We start from the raw sequence: 19,221 nt of genomic DNA on the forward strand, positions 1-19,221 counted from the left end.
AGCAAGATTTTGCTGAAAGGACCCAAATATAGCTGTCTCTTGTGAGACGATGCCGGGGCCTAGCAAACACAGGAGTGGATGTTCACAGTCAGCTATTGGATGTATCACAGGGCTCCCAATGGAGAAGCTAGAGAAAGTACCCAAGGAGCTAAAGGGATCTGCAACCCTATTGTTGGAACAACATGATGTACTAACCAGAACCCCGGAGCTCTTGTCTCTAGCTGCATATGTATCGAAAGATGNCCTAGTCGGCCATCANTGGAAAGAGAGGCCCATTGGACTTGCAAACTTTATATGCCCCAATATAGGGGAATGCCAGGGCCAAAAGAATGGGAATGGGTGGGTAGGGAAGTGGGGGGCGCTATGGGGGACTTTTGGGATAGCATTGTAAATGTAATTGAGGAAAATATGTAATAAAAATATTAAAAATTAAAAAAAAGGCTACAGAAAGCAAATAAGCAGAAAAGAGCTAAAATAAGGGTTAGCATTGCATGTGTGGTGGTTTGAATATCTAGAAGTTGCACCATTAGGAGACATGGCCTTGTTGGCATAGGTGTGCCTTGTTGGAAGAAGTGTGTCACTTTAGGGGTGGGTTTGAGATGCTCCTCCTAGATGCCTGGAAGACAGTCTGCTCCTGGCTTCCTTTGGATGAAGATGTAGAACTCTCAGCTCCTCGTGTACCATGCATGCTTGGATGCTACCATGCTTCCTGCCTTGGTGATAATGGACTGAACCTCTGAACCTGTAAGCCAGCCCCAATTAAATGTTGTCCTTTATAAGACTAACTTTGGCCCTAGTATCTCTTCACAGCAATGAAAACCCTAACTAAGGAAGCATGGCAGTGTGCCCATGGTTCTAGATAGGCCCAGGGCAACAGTAGGTCCTCAATACACAGGTGAGATGTATAGCCTCTGCCTTGGAGGTGTGGGAGGTCCTGAGGCCTGATACATCTTTATTGGACCATATTCCCCACTTTACTTCTTTGTTTGCAACACAGGGTAACAGGGTTAAGTCGCCTTGTTCTCTAGCAGAAACAGTACTCAGTTGGCAGCCACCAAAACAGGGGGCTGTGCAGAGGCAGGGGGCAGTACAGAACCAAGGGGGTACATAGAACCAGGAGACTGTATAGAAACATGGGCTGTGCAGAAGCAGGGGGCTATGTATATGCATCAGGCCCTGTGTAAATACAGGGGGCTGTGCAGAATCAGAGGGCTGTGTGTGGAACTTCTGCAGACTGTTTTTTCCTTCCTTCTAGCTGCTTTGGCCTATAATCTTTTTGTTCCTAGGAAAAGACCACACAGAGCCTGGAACCTGGTTCTAAATTTTGTTTCACATTTACATCTCAGCTGAGGATCTGTGTTTTTCTAAAGTCTGACACTGCCCATGTAAGGGTTGCAGCTCTATTTCAAAGAGGTGGCCTTGTGAGCCTCTTTCCTTGAAGGTGCTGGGCATGAGTGAGAGTCCAACAAGTAGTTTCCATCTGGAACAGGTGGCATTAAAGCACCTGAACATCATTTGGCCAATTAGCCGCTTTCAAAAACATGTGTATCACATCATTGTGCATTTGGCACTATTTGTGTATTTTAAGATACCAACAATATTTGTGACCTTACCATGATCAAAAATAGCATTTATAAATTATGCATAGCCTAATTTTTAGATCTATTTATTTATTTTATGTATGTGAGGGCTCTATCTGTTTGTATACCTGCATGCCAGAAGAGGGCATCAGATAACATTATAGATAGTCATGAACCACCATGTGGTTGCTGGGAATTGAACTCAGGACCTCTGGAAGAGGAGTCAATGCTCTTAACCCCTGAGTCATCTCTCCAGCCTCCTCATATCCTAATTTTTTATTGAGCATCCATTCTTCCTATATAGAATTGGCATAATTAACTGATTTTTCATTTAGTATCTGTGGGAGTGGCCTCTGCCCTCTGCTCTTGGGCCCTTGGAGCCCTAGCAACATTGTAGAAAGGTTCCAGTTAACAGAGGAGGGCTGGTGAACAAGCTTATGATGCTTAATCTTGTTTATCAACTTGCCACAGTCTAGAATTATCTGAGAAGATTGTCCCAGTGAGGAATTGGTTGGCTTATAGGCATGGCTGTGTGGGATCTTCTCAGCTGGGTTAATGAATGGGGGTGATATAGGAAAATTGAGGTGTCCTTGAGAGATATGGGACCTTTCTCAGATCTTTTTGTGCCTGGATTGGGGAGCTGGGAACTTGATGGATACCAACACTGCTGCAAGCCAGAGGCTTTTCCATTCTTGTCTTTGTGAATTCAAGAAGTAAAACTCACAGATCACAAAAAGTGAGCTTTAGAAATGTTTTATTATAGAAAGCTTAAGAGAGAAAAATCCCAACCTCTTGTACAGTAAGGGCTTCCCCTAGAGTGAGATTCCATTGGGTTTCCCTGTGTTGGAGATAGCAAACCTATGCTGGAGGGAGGGAGGGGAAAAGGGAGGGGGAGGGGGGTGGTCAGTGCAGCTGCCATTCCAGGTGTCCAGGAGCCTTGAGGTTTCACTTTAGTATGCTCCCGGAAAAGGAGTATTCCTTTAGGGAGAAATAGATAAGGAAAAAGTAGATCCCCTTCCTGGTAGCTGCAGCCTCTGGCCATTGTGGAGCAGGAGCCTTTTCTGCCTTAGATGCTCTGGAAACTGAGGGTTGAGTGTCATGTTTGTTAGGCAGCCAGTAAGGACAGAGGTTGACGTCAGCAGGTCAGATCTGCTTGGTTTGCATGTGTCTCGCCACCAGGATGGTTGGTGTGACTCAGCAGTAAGGATGTTCTTGTCAATCACAGACTATCTAGTTCCTAGAACGGTACTGAACACAGAGTGGGAGCTCAGTTACTAACGGCCACAAATTGACTTCTTTGTTGAACTAGCCAACTACAGTTCCAATATATTCCTATTGCTTAGGTGAGAGGGTTGCGTACTGGAGACAAGGTTTTCCAATCCCTTGATCCAACAGAACAAGAATCCCCCCTTCTCCCTCCCAATCCTGCCTCCTCTGCTCACATTGTAAGTGGCTACCCCCTCCATTGCCCTGGGAAAGCAGTTCAACTAAAAACATAGTAAATGCTTTGAGGAAGAGTCACTTGTGCCCCTGCCAAGATAAATAGCCATAAACTATAACCACAGCACCCACTTACACCAAATTAGGTAAGCTAATGAAAAATAAATATTGGTTCCATTCAGATGTCTAATTAATGTAAACTGGAGGAATGTTGGCTTCATTAATGTATACAAGAGGGGTGCTTGTTTCCAGCCTCTCTGACTCTAATCCAACCCCAGAGACCTTCCTCTAGCCTGATGGGGCTGGCCATGTTGCTTTCTCCACTATAACCTATTATCATACTAACATCTGTGGCTCTGTTGCATGGACTTCTATTGTCAACCTTGGTTGGGTCATGAACGTTGCAGAATCTTTGCCAAAAAGCTGTTTCTCTTTTGTCTGATTTCAGTACACAGCACCCATCCATCACTAGCTCATCCATTTATACAAGCATCGATTGAACATGCCTGCCTGCCAAGCAGGGTTCCCCAGACAATTCTGTCCAATTCACTGAGGACTCCTTCTCCTTGGAACATCTCCACTCTTACAGTTTTAACTACAGTTTTCTCACTAATGATTTTCCAATATAAGTCTCCAGATGGAAACCACCCAATTAGTTGTATGCATGACTGAATGTCTGCTGGACCAGCTGTAGTTTGATATCCCGTAAACAGCCTACACTCAACTGGTCCCAAACAAAACTCAACAGTCACCTTCTCTAAACATGTTGCTCATTTCTCCTATCATTTTAGTCACTGTCCCTGACCCCCAAAATGTCAGTTGGTCATCTACATACAAACCCTAGCTTTTCTCTTCATTGAGAGCTAGCAATTTCTATTCGCTTTTAAGTTAAGAATTAATCTTATTTCTTTTCTTTTGGTCTGGGTCCCACATCAGCTCCTCTCTGACCTGGGTAGACTCTATCTCCTTTCAGCCTCACTCTTTATCATCCCCTACCCGGAACCCTTCCTTCCCCTAGTTCATCCCTCATCATCCATGTATGATGACTGCTTCCCTGATAAATTCTGTTCTGCCTCTTTTGGCATAGAGGAATTGATGGCTCTTTGGCCAATTACTGTTAGTTCAAGTGTGTCTTTACCTGTTCTTTGCTTTTCATTTGATGTGCCCACATCCTTGTTAACGGTATCTACGCTGTGCCCTAGTCACCGTCTGCCCCCCATGTGGCACATGTGTTTCCTGGCAGGTGTCAGTCATTTGCTAACAAATGGTGTTTTCTTTGGCCCAGCCACTGCTTTGTGGCCCCTATTCAATCTTCAGGCAATGTATTCAGTAGCATCTCACTATGTCTGTTTAGGGAAGCATTTTCAACCTGAGGGTCATAACACCTTTGAGGTCAAAAGACTCTCTCTCTCTCAGGAATTCCCTAAGCCATTGGAAAACAAAGATATTTATATTATGATTCATAACAATAGTAAAATTATAGTTATAAAGTAGCAGTATGGGAGTCACCACAATGTGAGTAACTGCATTAAAGCATCTCGGCATTAGAAGAATTGAGAACTACTTGTTTAGGGAGTCTGTGTAGGAGCCCTGTGGCTCTTACTCAAGCTTTTACCCAAGCCAACTCTCTACCTATTGGGTTCTTCCCACTGTTCTGTATTTTAAGATTCCTGTTTTAGTTAAAGTTTCTATTGCTATTATAAAGCCCTATGACCAAAAGCAACTTGGGGAGGAAGGGGTTTATTTGGCTTATACTTCTATACCACAGTCTGAACCGGCTGGTTTTGTGTGTCAACTTGACACAAGCTGGAGTTATCAAAGAGAAAGGAGCCTCCCTTGAGGAAATGCCTCCATGAGATCCAGCTGTAAGGCATTTTCTCAATTAGTTATCAAGTGTGGGAGGGCCCATTATGGGTGGTGCCTTCCCTGGGCTGGTAGTCCTGGGTTCTATAAGAAAGCAAGCTGAGCAAGCCAGCGGACACAAGCTAGTAAGAAACATCCCTCCATGACCTCTACATCAGCTCCTGCTTCCTGACCTGCTTGAGTTCCAGTCCTGATTTCCTTTAGTGATGAAGATCATTGTGGAAATGTAAGCTGAATAAACCCTTTCCTCCCCATTTTGCTTCTTGGTCATAATGTTTGTTCAGGAATAGAAACCCTAAGACAAATTGGTACCAGCATAAAGGAGTATTCCTGTGACAACCTGACCATGTTTTGGGGAGAACCGTGGAACTTTAAGCTAAAAGAGCCATAGGTTGTTAAGAACTCTGTGGGATGTTCTGTAGGAGCTTAAAAAATAATGTTGAGAACAGTGCAGAAGATGGAGGCCTGGCTTGTGAAATTTCAGAGGGAAAATTAAAGACTCTTTTCAGGGCCATTGTTATTTTGATTGTGAAGATTCTGTCGTTCTTGTTAGCTGGGGCTGAAAAATCAGCTGTGATTAACAAGATACCAGAACTACTTAAGTGAAAGCTTTGCACTACTGGGGCTATTGATGCTGGTTAGCTGAAGCTAAGAAATTAGCTGCAATTAAGAAGAGACCAGCATTGTTGAGGTGACATCTTCTGGGAAGTGTTTTCTGAGAGCACAAAGAGGATGTGTTCCAGAGATAGCCAAGGTTGTACCTCTTCCTGCAGCAGGACTTGGTAATGTATAAGAGTCATCCAGCTGGTACTGGTTTTGAAGGCATGAAGGGGTCACACAGAGCAACTGAGACTTGGCACTATGAGAGGCCATTGGTGAAGGTGCAGCCTCAGTTGCAATTGATGACCTAGGACTGAAGGGGTCACGCAGTGTTTTGGAGATGCCAGTACCATGAGATGACCACCAAGAACAGCAGCAGCAGTGGACTACAGGCAGCTGGACCATAGAAGACAACGTGTGTGCTATATAGGGCATGGCTGGAGAAGTGACCCAAGCTCTTGGAGGAGCCCAGAAGATCATGAGTTGGATCCCAGACATTGGATGGTTAGAAATTGATTTTTGCTTTTGATTGTGACTGTGCCCTGATATTTTTCCCTGGAAGAAAGTATTTTAGTGGAGCCCACAGTTAAGAGACTTTGAATTTTAAAAGATATTGGACATTTTAAAGGGATTCAACTTTTAATACGTAAAGACTGTTGGACTTTTAAAGTTATTTAAATCTTGGGGATGAATAAGAAATGTACAGGTTGAGGCTTAATAGTGATGTGTCTGTGTGTCAAGTTGACAAGGGGTCAATTGTACTGGATGGTTTTGTGTGTCAACTTGACACAAGCTGGAGTTATCACAGGGAAAGGAGCTTCAGTTGAGAAAATGCCTCCATGAGATCCAGCTGTAAGGCATTTTCTCAATTAGTGATCAAGGGGGGAGGGCTCCTTGTGGGTGGTACCATCTCTGGGCTGGTAGTCTTGGGTTCTATAAGAGAGCAGCCAAGAGAAGCAAGCCAGTAAAGAACATCCCTCCATGGCCTCTGCATCAGCTCCTACTTCCTGACCTGCTTGAGTTCCAGTCCTGATTTCCTTGGTGATGAACAGCAGTATGGAAGTGTAAGCTGAATAAACCCTTTCCTCCCAAACTTGCTTCTTGGTCATGATGTTTTGTCCAGGAATAGAAACCCTGACTAAGACAAATGCTATTGATAATAAAAAAGATAAAGAGACCTCATAGGCATTAGCTACTGTCCAGGAACAGCTTGAAGAACTTCAGGAAGAATGACTGTCAAAGAATGCCTTCCACAGAAAAAGACTCACTCAACTCTAAATCAGACAAGTACAGTCCTGGTACATCTTTTAATGCTCAGATAAAAGAAATTGAAGACATTGATGATGAATTAGATGCAGAGGAGGAAGCTGATTTAGAAGAAGAGACTCTTAAATATTATAATGAGGACTGACCTCCTTATGCACCTTCTGTTCTGCCTATGGCCTTTCCTGCCCAGATGGACATGCAAGCATATAAATTAGAGTTGGAAATTAAGCTGCATAAGTTGACTAATGATCTATAAGAGTTAAAGAGTGTATCAAGAGCAAGAAAGAGCAATGATTCTGAGATATGCCAATTGCTGCTAGAAAGAGCTGTTAATCAGGCTCCCAGGGAGGGGCAGGATACATCTGATGGGTTAGTTTTCCCTGTAGTTAAGATAATTGACCAAGGGCAATAAAATCAGACATCATCAGATGTTGGAGTTCAAAGTGATAAAAGAATTAAAAACAGCTGTGCTACAATATGGACCTACAGCTCCCTTTACACAAGCTTTGTTGGATACTGGATGGAAGCAAGTTTAACCCCTCAAGATTGGAAAACTATATGTAAGGTTACTTTGTCAGAAGAAGATTACTTACTTTGGAGTTCTGAGTGGTGTGAAACAAGAAAGCTGCCACGATGAATGCTGAGGCAGGTAACACAAATTGGGATATTAACATGCTTCTAGACGAAGGGCAATATGAACATAATGCTAATCAGATTGGACTACCTGCAGGAGTGTATGCGCAGATTGCAATGGCTGCCCACTGTGCTTGGAATCGATTATCAAATAAAGGGGATCTCAGTGGGACTTTATCTGGTATCAAACAAGGCCCCGACGAACCATTTCAGGAATTTGTGGATAGAGCGCTAAAAGCAGCTGGAAGAATTTTTGGAGATCCTCAGGCAGAAGTTCCTTTTTATTACACAACTGGCTTATGAGAATGCTAATGCAGCCTGTCATGCTACCATCCCGCCATACAAAACAAAAACAGACTCTCTGGATACATTCATCTTTGTGCAGAAACTGGACCCTCATACAATCAGGGTCTGGCTATGGCTGCTGCCTTACAAGGGACCACTGTGCAAGCAGTGCTTTCACAGAGACGAGGGAATAAAGGATGTTTTAAATGTAGAGGTTTGGGTCACTTTAGAAATGATTATCTCAGGAACAGAGGCATGAGCAGACAATCAGGTCATGCCCCAGGCTTCTGGGAAGGAGGGAAGTTGGTCTCTTCTGGGCAATAGTGGCTAGCAGAGGATTAAAGCAGTGAGCTGATGAGAGACTAGCTAGGCAGGGCTTCTGTAATCTGTGTTCACTTGGATGTATTTGAAGGCAATAGGGCGCTAATAGCATGTTAGAACTAGGGGATGGCCTAGTGAGATGTAATACTTGAAGCCCTATCTGATCCTCAAGTATCTGTCCCCATAAACAAAGCATTGCCCAGCTGATACCATGCATCTTCAACACTTGCTGCCTCCAGTATAATTGTCAGAATGAGATTTGAAAGCAGGTAGAGCAAGGTTCTGCACTACCTTAGATGGTCTCTTGAGGTCATTTTCCTATGAAATGAGCAAAGTGCCACCCCTTCCTGATAAGCTGCTGTAAGGTCAGGCATCAGTGAGATCACTGGGCACAGCTGGTACCCACCTGCACTCTCTCCATTTACTATTCTCTCTACTTTCTCCTAGCGTTTCTGTCCTGAACAAATCTCCCCCATCTTCTCTGGAACTTTGTCTTGGCCAAAGCATCTGAGGGTACCCTGGAGTGGTCCTGTTGAACCTGGAAAGTCTAGTCACTCATTGCAGGCTGGCCCCAAAAGTCATTCTAGTATCTAAAAGTCCTTGAAGAGATTTTCATCATGTACTCTCAGGGTTGCTCAAGTGTCTTTTTAGGTCTCTGAGTGAAGGAAAATATATTTATGTTCCACGAACATGTGTGTACAGAGTATACCTACAGAAAGACAGGGGGATCTTTTGATTCCTACTTTGTTCTCTGCCTTTGACAGCATTCAGAGCTGACAGAAAAGCATACTCCCTCACTTGCAGATACTCCAAAGCTGTGTTGAAAACTGGCAAGAGAACCATGTACTTCAAAAAACCACTGGGCTCCACCTAGTTTAGCTCAGGGACAACACAAACCACATTATGGATCTACTCCAAGTTTAGGAAGCTGATATCAGTTCCCCATACATTTTTTTAAAAAATGAGCTATTTTATTTTAATCAATAAAGACATTCTAACTTGAGCTACATAAAATTGCTTGGTCAAAAATGATAGAATATTTGTGATTACCTATGATTATCCTAACACCTTTGTATAGTGAGCAATTCCAAAAGTATAAAGAGGACAGAAGATTCTCTCCTATTGTAGCTTTCTGCCTTCTCTAATACAATAACTATTGGTGATTTGAGAAACAGCTATCATGTAAGAACATGCATAGTAACTTATAAACACATGGTAAGTATGTTATTCTAACCTTTACTTACCCTATCTTTTAGAAATTCTTCCAACAGACTAATTGTTGTTTGTTAATCATTACCTAAGACTTTCTCCATTGTTCTTGGTCTTTTGACATTGTGGGTACTACTATAAGGAACATCTAAGATATTATCTCTGTGGAAGTAGAATGATGTTTTCGGTTTTACCATTATCATACTTTCCCTGTAATGATTTCTTTCTTCAGAGTCCCAGGGGCAGCAGTGACCTTGCCAGAGCTCACAACCTCTAGCCAGGTGCCCTGGGCCCTGGTTTTATGATTCTTCTGCCTTCCTTTGCCTTGCCAGTTGTTGGCAGCTGGTGTGATATTCTGGCCTTTGAATTACCTCTCTGCATCATGTTGTCCCTCAAAGTTTTTTCAGCACCTTTATAACTGTCCATTTTCACTCATGTCTATTGGCTGTGAACTGTTTCATTCTGACTCTCCTCCAAACTGGACATTGAACTGTTTGTTATACTCAGAGTGATGTGGAGGAGGATGCATTCTGATGCTGATGGTGTGAGTGGATATTGCTGTAAACATCCTTTGACAGGCAGTTTGGCAAGAACCTTAAATATGAGCACAGTCTTATCTTAAGAAACAAGCTTTGGCCGAGCGTGGTGGCGCATGCCTTTAATCCCAGCACTCGGGAGGCAGAGGCAGGTGGATTTCTGAGTTTGAGGCCAGCCTGGTCTACAAAGTGAGTTCCAGGACAGCCAGGCCTATACAGAGAAACCCTGTCTCAAAAAACCAAAAAAAAAAAAAAAAAAAAAAACCAGCTTTGTCATATTTGTGAACTGTTGGGACCTAGGTAAAATATTCAGGCCTAAATGGGATGTTAAGGCCTGGGTAAAGTCTTAAGGCCTAGGTGACTGCTACCTGGATAGCCTGCCATTGTAAGAAAATGTTCTCATAGGTTTCTGCTGTTACTAGGAAACTTTCTAATGCCAAGATTGATTATGTATTCTGTTATGCTTTGTGCCCATGGAGAGCAGTCATGATAGAAGTCAGTAGAACTGTCTTGTATATTTACCTACAGTAAGCTTGGACCTGAATCAACCACCAGTAGCACTTCCTGCACCTATTTCTAAGCTTTTGTGGTATTTCCCTTTAGAAACTGCTCCATAGGATGGACCCCACCATAAGAGACACCTGCACCAATATAAGAAACTATTTGGAGTAATACTTCCATTTTGAGTAGTGGTCTAGTAAAGTTTTAAGTTCCCAAGACCTCCCTGGGAACTGATATCCTACTTGGCAGAAAGATATATGTACATGGGTAACTGACATCCTGGTTAGCAAGTTAAGATATGAATGTTACACAAGTCCTATCCTGGTAAACAAGTTAGGACATGAATATTAGACAAGGCAAGTCTCCTGCCATAGTTGAATACCTCAACCAGTGGAAGCAGGATAAGTGTACAACAAAGACATGTTCCTGAGGAAATTCTCCATCCCTAAATCCTGTAGAATCTTAACTCAATGTCATGGTTCTGCTCCTGAATCTGGACCATGGCCCTGGTCAACCAGTCCTGGGGCATGTGCTCAATAAACTGTCCCTGTCTGACTGAGATGGGTGGTGTGTACTTTCTGAAGTGATTCCTGGACCCCAACATAAACAAAATAATCTGAGATCTCGGACTTGCTTCTGAGCAAAGTGAGAGAGATGGGATACAGATGCAGGGAGGCCACCATGATGTGACAGCTGAGCAGGGGTAACCTGCTTGAAAACTGATCACAGTCATCTCTTTGTGAATGTCTGAATTTTTGGTCATAAAATGCAGTCTTCCAAAAGCAAAATTAGATGTTTCGTTCTTCCTCATAGATATTTATTCTAAAGGAAAACAAATTCCTGATTGTTAAAAAAAAAAATGGTTTCTCTTTAGGAATGTTTTTAACAGCATTTTTTTATAATAAACGATTGCAAATGATCTAATTTTCCATAGTAGGACACTCCTATTGGCATTTCCAATATAGCTACATGCTGAACACCACTCGGGCTTAAAAAGAACTTGTAGGATAAGAGAAATGAGAGAAACAAGCTTTTCCACACAGAGGTTCAGAGAGTGTATACAGACTGGTGATGGAGGGAGGGAGGGAGGGAGGTGCATAGAGAAGTAACGTAGTAACTATACCACATCCTTTCCTTTTTTTAAGCCCTGATATTTTTATTGGTTCATAATATTTTAAAATAAAAACTTATACAAACCTTGTGATAATCCAATCCGATTAAATTTTTTTTAGAGACAGTCTCATATATCCCAGGTTAGCCTTGAGCACACTTTGCTTCTGTTTGGTTTCCATTGTTTTTGTTGGTTTGAGACAAGGTCTCCCTATCCAGACTGACCTGGAACTGGCTATGTAGACATCGCTGGCCTCAAAATCACAGATCCACCCACCTCTGCCTCCTGAGTGCTGGGATTAAAGATGTGTACCACTATGTCACACTTTGAAATCACTTGGTATCAGAGGGTGAGCTTGAATTTCTTATCCTTCAGGCTCCACCCTCAGTGCTGAGACCAATAGGTGTGCATTGTCATGCCTGGTTTTATGTGGTATTATGGATTGTCTCCAGCTCCAGTTAAATCTACATACTTGTCTGAACGAAGAACTCGAAGGACACACTCAAGTTTAACAGTGAATAGTGGTGCCCTTCCCACAGCCTTGAGTAGACTAAATCAAACTTAAGTGTTTGCCACTGTTGGACCTTAACAATCCAGGTGGAGTCTTCCTGCAATTTCCTACAGGAGTAGACTGTCAGCTGAGCTTGCTTTGCAACACAATCCAGCTGAAACAAAGGATGAGGTTTGTGGGATATCTCCCTATATAAATACAGTGCTGAATATTAAACTTTGAGCCTTGATCTGAAACTTTTGTCTTGGCTTCATATTTTTTCTTCTGATTTTCCTCCTGGCATCATGTCATGTATGACTCCTGAATTCTAAAACACAGTGAGCACATCTCTTCTTCCTGTTTTCTTTCCATATCTTTCTCAAAGCACTCTTGCCCTGGCAGCCAGTGCATGCATTGGAGTAGATAGGGAGTCTCCCTTCAGCTTCTTTTTAGCAAATGTCATTTATGCTGGGTTTTTCCAGGCTGGAATTCAGAGACTGTGTACAGGCTGGTGAGGGAGAGAGGGAGGGAGGGTGTCAGGTGACCACACCACTTCCTTTGTTGTTTTGAAGTTCTGATTAGCCGGGTGCACGCTCTGGGGTGAGAATGTGCAGTGGATACAAGGCGGGAACCTCCAAAACCCTAGCTGCCCTTGTGAAGTTTGGCTTTTACATTTGATCCTTGATCCTTGGCCTTCGGCATAATAAGGGCTCTAGTTTGGAAGGGCACACGGTCTCCGCACCCACCCTCAAAGCTGTGTACCCATCTTTGACCGTGTGGATTCATAGGGATACATAAAGAAGCACCATTGTGGGTGTCAGAAATATTTTTAGAAGGGGCCGGAAAGCAGCTCAGTTGGTAAAGTGCCTGCTTTGCAAACCGGCCATGGTACTTACACTTCCAATCCAAGTGCGGAGGAGGCAGAGCCAGAAACTCCTAGGGATCACTGGCTGTCCAGCCTAGCCCAGCCCATTTCTGAGGTCTCTGCGGACAGGCTGCCCAGGGAGATCCTATATTGATTGATGCCGGTCCGTCGTAGATGCTGCAGTAGAAAGAGACCCTCACCAAGATGTTAAGCCTTCATTTCCCAAAGGAGTGGAGGGGTTCATTCAGCCTTCTTGGAAGACAGACTGACACCCAGCTAGCACTTGTCAAACATTAGAAAAGGCTAATTGGGGCTAGGTAAGGTTCCAGCTACCAAAGTTTTATCTTGCCTCTGCTGCCTGTGAGAGCAGACCACCCACACAAATCCCAGTCCCTTTTAACCATGGCTAGCCATAATGGAAAGTAAGAACTCCAGGTTTGTTAGTGTCTTAGGACCAAGGTTTATGCAGCTACATGCTTTCATGTAGCATTGAGTACAGACTTTCCAGGGAGACAACACCTCTTCAAGGTTAAAACATTCTCAGAACAATTTCTCTGACTCAACTGATTGACCCAAACATAGCAAAGGCTTTGCTGAAACTTTTCCCTCAAAGCCAGACACAAAGACTTTACAAGACATATCACTACAACCCTGGTCTCTGCCTCTCAGGAATGCAGTGTCCCTGGCAAGCATGGGGGCTCCTTGTATCCCCACTTTTTTAATCTTAGGATAGTTCTGACAGACAGGTATTTGTGGAGATAAAATGAGATAACGCTATGGGAACACTTGGATCAGTGCCCACTGGAGTGTAGCTCCACCTTGGTTGCCCATGTCACATGGTAGATTTATCAACCGTCCATGGGTTAGGTTAATAGTGTGCTTGCTGTAAAAGCCCATTTAGTTGAGTTTCCCACCATCCTACATCACCTGAAGACTCTGCCAAGAAAAAAAATCTGTATGACCCCTTGACCTTAGAATAGACCCATGAGCCAGTATGCTCTCTGTTGCTTCAACTCACAAAGCTTTGAAAAGCGTGATGGCCAACAGACAATGGAATAAAGCAGAACACAACTGAAACATGTCATTTCAAATGGCCAACTGCCCACTTGCCATCTCATTCTCCCTAGCACACTTCCATTACATCCTATTGTCAATCCATTTGCTCGCAGAATCCCATCTTCTCTCTTCCCTCCCAGAAGAACAGAGAAGTAGCCTAAGGGACCTGAGATGTGCTATCATTACCCCATGGTCCAATTGTTCTCAGCTGGGGATGAACCTCCCTTTAGGGATGTTTAGCAACTTCTGGGGGTTAATTTTGACTGTCCCAACTGAGGAGAAGGTGGCTTTAGGCTCCTGGAGTTTAGCGCTTAAGAATGTTATTGCCAGCTGCACAAACGGCCCAAAGTGTTATCAGCTCCAACTGTCAACAGCTCGGAGGTTGAGAAACCCTGCTGTTATCTCTGAGATTTATTGAACATCTGCTGGGAGCCAGGTGGGTGCTAAGTCCCAAGAAGAGAGTGGGAAACTAGACACACTCATTTCCTGCTCACCTGTGGCTCACAGCAGAGGCATCCTCATTCCTGAGCCACTCCATCAAACGCTCAGCCTCAAAGCAGCACAAATGGGGGCTTCTGTACCATAGAAATCTCCCCAGTCCATATAGGATAAGCTAGACCTCAGTGTACCATCTTTTCATATAGATGAGGCTGTAGGGGGTGGGGCATGATATCAGTATTAGAGACCTAAACTCTGGCTCTTTTTATCACAAGTATGTTCTCTAAAACCCTGTCAGAACCACACCCTGATTCTTGGTTTCCCCAAACAGGCTGACTCTAAGAGTCTTGGTTCATCAGTTTCCCCTTAGAGAACCCTTTCCTGGCTTTGATTGCTACTCACATATCCTCAGATACCCAGTGTTCCTTTCTGATTGTCCCCTGTTACCTCAATCTTAACCTTGTTTGCGTCCCAGAGACAAAGAAAGTTCTGTTGGTTTTCTCATCCTCCTCTATGTCATCCTTCACCATCCTTTCTTCCTCCTCTTTTGTCCCTTCTTTCATATCCATCTTCTCCCTTTTCTTCTCCAGTGGTACTTGAGGTCATAATCAGGGACAATCCATGCTTGCACATCAGCTAGGCTCCCATCCCTCAGCTTCTTGACAGCTCCATGGTGATCAAGAGCAAGGTCCTTAAGAGAGCAGTGTCTGGATTTCCCTTCCATTCTGGTGCTTAACAACTATGACAGTGTGAAGTTCCCTATCTCTCTTGGCTTCAGCTGTATTATATGGATAATTGTAGCTGTCATGAATACCCTCGGTCAGAAACATAGATGGCTGTCCCTGTGTTTTCTGGGATATCAAAATGTATTAACTGTAAGTTGACAGTATAGGTCAGGTTTGGCTGGCTGCTGCTTGGTCAAGTGTTTTGATTTTTGCTCAAGAGTCATTGGCAATCGCAGATTCTTTCATTTCAGTCTGAGTTACTCATCTTGACTCTCATAGACATTGTGCTTTATAGGGACCTATACATATCAGGTTATAAAATGGTTAAGGATTAATCAGCTACAGAGAGCTGGTATAGATGGGAAAGAGTCTTCACAAACATAGTCAGTTGGAAATGGGGTTAAGTGTCACAGCAAGCAAGAGAAATTGCCTGCAAGCTGGACCCTGAGGACAGAGGCAGAGGTCCTTTGCTGGCTTTCTTCCTGGATGAGACTCATAACAAGTTACCAGGTGATGGGTCAGTACACTTGGCACATCTCAATCTCCAGGCGCTTTTCCTTTTATCGTCCCAGGGAATCCTATCAAATGTGATTCAGAAGTCTCTTCTTTTAATTCCCCTACTTCTCTGATGGGATTGGCTTATTCACAAGCATCACGTTTACTGTCATGAGTAAGTCATTTCTCAGTGTGTGGTTCTTAGTGTGCTGGCCAGTGACGGTTGTTTAGTTGGGTTAACAATATGCAGTCATGCTTTCTTGGGACTTGCACTCAAAATGGTGCCACTCGTGTCAAGACCATTGCTTTATGGAGTGAATCATGGCTAGAAGCTACTGCTCTATGTAATCTAGGGTAGCTGTTGCAGGCTCCCTTCTGGGTGGGAGGCTGTGAGAAGCAGGGAGGTCATTCCTTTGTATAGCAAGTGCCTGGCCCCTCGTGACCTGGCCCACGAACCCTGAATGTTCTTGCTGTGTATGTTCATCAATAACCTGCATATGCCCACTCAATCATGCTTGCTTAGGAAATAAAGCCAAGTCTTGGAGATGCTAAGGAATGTGCCCAGAGCTCATGAGGCTTGAACGTAGCTGAGCCAGCATCTGCACCCACACCTCTGTTGTTGGAGGACACACCATGCCACTTCTACTCCATGGCTACTCTGCCGTGCCCAGCCTTTATGAGCTACCTGGAAGAAATGCCAACTACTTGATGGAGCTCTGAGTCTGCTAGGAAGACCTGGCATAGCCTTTGAATGGGGATCAGAACCTTCTGCTACTTACCTTCTGAGAAAACAGCCCTCTCAGTCCTGATCCCTTTGGTTTAAGGCAGTTGTCTCTGTGCCACACAGCCTCTTACTCTCCCCAGACCCTTCTGCCAGTTAGGGCCCCTATTGGCCCCTTGGCAATCCATTACTTTAATTCAATCAAGTAGTGGTGATTGAGATGAGAAATGCAGAGTAAGGTTGGGAACTAAGGTGGCTCTCTGAGCAGAGGTCTGAAAAAGGTAGAGATCTTTCCTGGTGTAGTGCCCAGAAGGTACAAAGGGGTGTGTAGGGCAGGCTTCACGAGCAGCATAGAGCAATGAAACCATGGGGTTATCACACAGGGAGCAGTGTTGGCAATCAGTGAGGGAAGGAGGTCACAGAGCTTTGTAAAGCATTAAAAGACCTTTTAGTGTTTATTTTGAATGAGACATGAATCATTAAAGGGAGTTTTGCAAAAGAAAAAAAATGATATGACAAGGTAAAAGGGATTTTATTTTATTTTTAATCTTATTTTTGTTACTATGCTAAAACAAACTACATTCAATAAAACCAGAAACATAGAGGCCCTATCAGGACACTACTACTGTCACCTAGGTGAAAAGTCCGGGCTTCGACAAGGCTGTGCTGGCAAGGGGTCATGGTTCGGATCTTGAAGCCTGGTTTGAAGGTAGAGAGGACAGGACTTGATGGTAAACTGAATATGAAGTTTGAGAAGTGTCTAATATAATCCAGAAGAATTCTGATGAAGCAATTGGAAGATTATGTCACCGTGAGCTGACCTTGAGATGGAAAAACTTGCCACAGCAAGCATAGTCAGTAACTCTAACCCAGGTTTCTTTTACTCGGAAGTCTATCTTTGTCCTTGCCGTGATTTCTTCTCTCATTCCCTAAAGCAATATTTGTGGAAGACACACCTTGTGGCGAGCCTGGCACTGAGTGTTAGCACTATGCTGGTGGGCCAGATAGGCTTGGGTGCTGCATTATCACACACATTTCTAAGACCTTTGAGAAAACTTGCCCTGGATAGCCCAAATGCAACAATCCAGGTCTCAAATCAGCCTTTTTAGGGAATCTCCCATGCTTTGAGTCCCTATTTAAATGGATCCTAACAAATATGTTCTCGTATATGCTTGTATATGACATATTTATTGAGGAAGATATTTAAAGGCTAGTGAAGATATTTCAAGGTGTACACAGAGACATGAAAAGCCAAAACACCAGCGGGCGGCCAAATTTGTATGTGTGTAGGAGTTTTAACCCATGACATTTTGTATCTCTTGCTTATTGTGCCGAAAGCAATTTAGGAGGGAAGGTAATGAGAGAAGGTGGATGGGAAAGAAGCCAGGTGAGATGTGCCTGATTCCAGGCATTCAAGTTTAAACTAGTGTTGTGGTGAGTAACCAGGCAGAGCTAGGAAGCTAGAGGGAAGGGGCCTGCCTGCTGAATTATAGGTGGATAGATGTTACTTCTCCTGGTGACTTTAGAGGATGCACACATGCCTCCAGTCAGCACACACACATACACAACACACACACACACACACACAACACAACACACACATACACACGTAAACAGAGAGAGAGAGAGAGAGAGAGAGAGAGCAAGCTCCTTTTGGGGTTGTTTTGTTTTGTTTTGTTTTGAAACAAGGCTTCTCTGTGTAGTCTGGGATGTCCTGGAACTTGCTCTTTAGACCAGGCTGGCCTTGAACTCAGAAATCAACTGCTTCTGTCTCCCAAGTGCTGGGTACGCCGCCATTGCCCAGCTAGAAGCCCCTCTATTTTATTTCCAGAGAGATCTCAGGGAAATTACACAGTGACCATTTAGGTAGAATCCAACATAAAGTCTGGATTATCTTTTGCTTATTTTTTTCTTAAAACTTTACCACCTTCTCTCAGGCTGTGATTAGAAAGAATGAGGAGTTGAACAGAGATGCAAGTGTTAGCTTCTAGAATGTTCTCTTTGCAAATGTTGGAAGGGGCTTCACATGGGGAGGGGACTGATGACCCTGTGCACATGCAAGTGCACATCATTTCTGAGTATCATAACTGCCAGTCTGACTCAGTGAAGAAAACTCGCAGGCTCCCCCATTAGAATGACTCATGAGCTCCCAAAGGAAGTACTCTCCTTTTGCTGTTCCGTGGCTCTCAGAATTGTTCAGCTTTTCTGAGCCTCAGTCCCTTCATTTAGGATGTGATGTTGTGGTGTCCTGTCATGGTTGTTGAGAGATTAAATAAGAGAATGAGGACAATGCCATTGTCACCTTGTAGGTAACCATCAACCGTGGCACTTGGCCACCTTTTATCCTATAAAATGTAAAACCGAGGTAAACATGTTGAGACATGTCTAAATTGCCAATCCTGAAGAGACTGAGACAGTAGGATTGTGAGTTTGAAGCCAGTCTGAGCTACAGACTCAGATTATGGATAGCCTAGGTTGCATGCTGAGACCACGATCACAAACAACAGTTAATACCACACAAACAACAACCAAACCAAAGTCAAACTAAAGCAAAGGAGAAGAAAATCACTTCCTACCACCAAAGAAATCTCATTCCAAAAACAATCTCTTCCCTCTATCATCTAGAATCACAGCATGGACTCTGAAGAACCACTTGGGGTGGGCACCCACGCTATGAAGGGCACAGAGTAATGGGCAACTGATTTCTTTTTTAAACTTTGATGCCGGAGATTGACCTGAGAGACACATGTATACTAAGTAAGTATTCTACAACACAGTAAGAGAACAGGTTACTTTTGGCTCCTGGGTTAATAGGTTCTGCTATCTGATCCCTTGGCCCTGTCTTTTAGGATCTGCTGTGCTACAGCACACCATGATGGGATCAAATGCCAGGCAGAAAGAAAAAGGAAGAGAGAGAGAGAGAGAGAGAGAGAGAGAGAGAGAGAGAGAGAGAGAGACAGACTAGCTTTCCAGTGAAAGCCTTGAAAGGCACATCCCTGATGACCCAACTCACTCCCATGAAGCCCCAGCTCCTTAGGGTTCTACCAGCATCCCTGATGACCCAACTCACTCCCATGAAGCCCCAG

The sequence above is a fragment of the Mus caroli genome, chromosome 5 (assembly GCF_900094665.2).
Source record: "Mus caroli chromosome 5, CAROLI_EIJ_v1.1, whole genome shotgun sequence".
Taxonomy (NCBI): domain Eukaryota; kingdom Metazoa; phylum Chordata; class Mammalia; order Rodentia; family Muridae; genus Mus; species Mus caroli.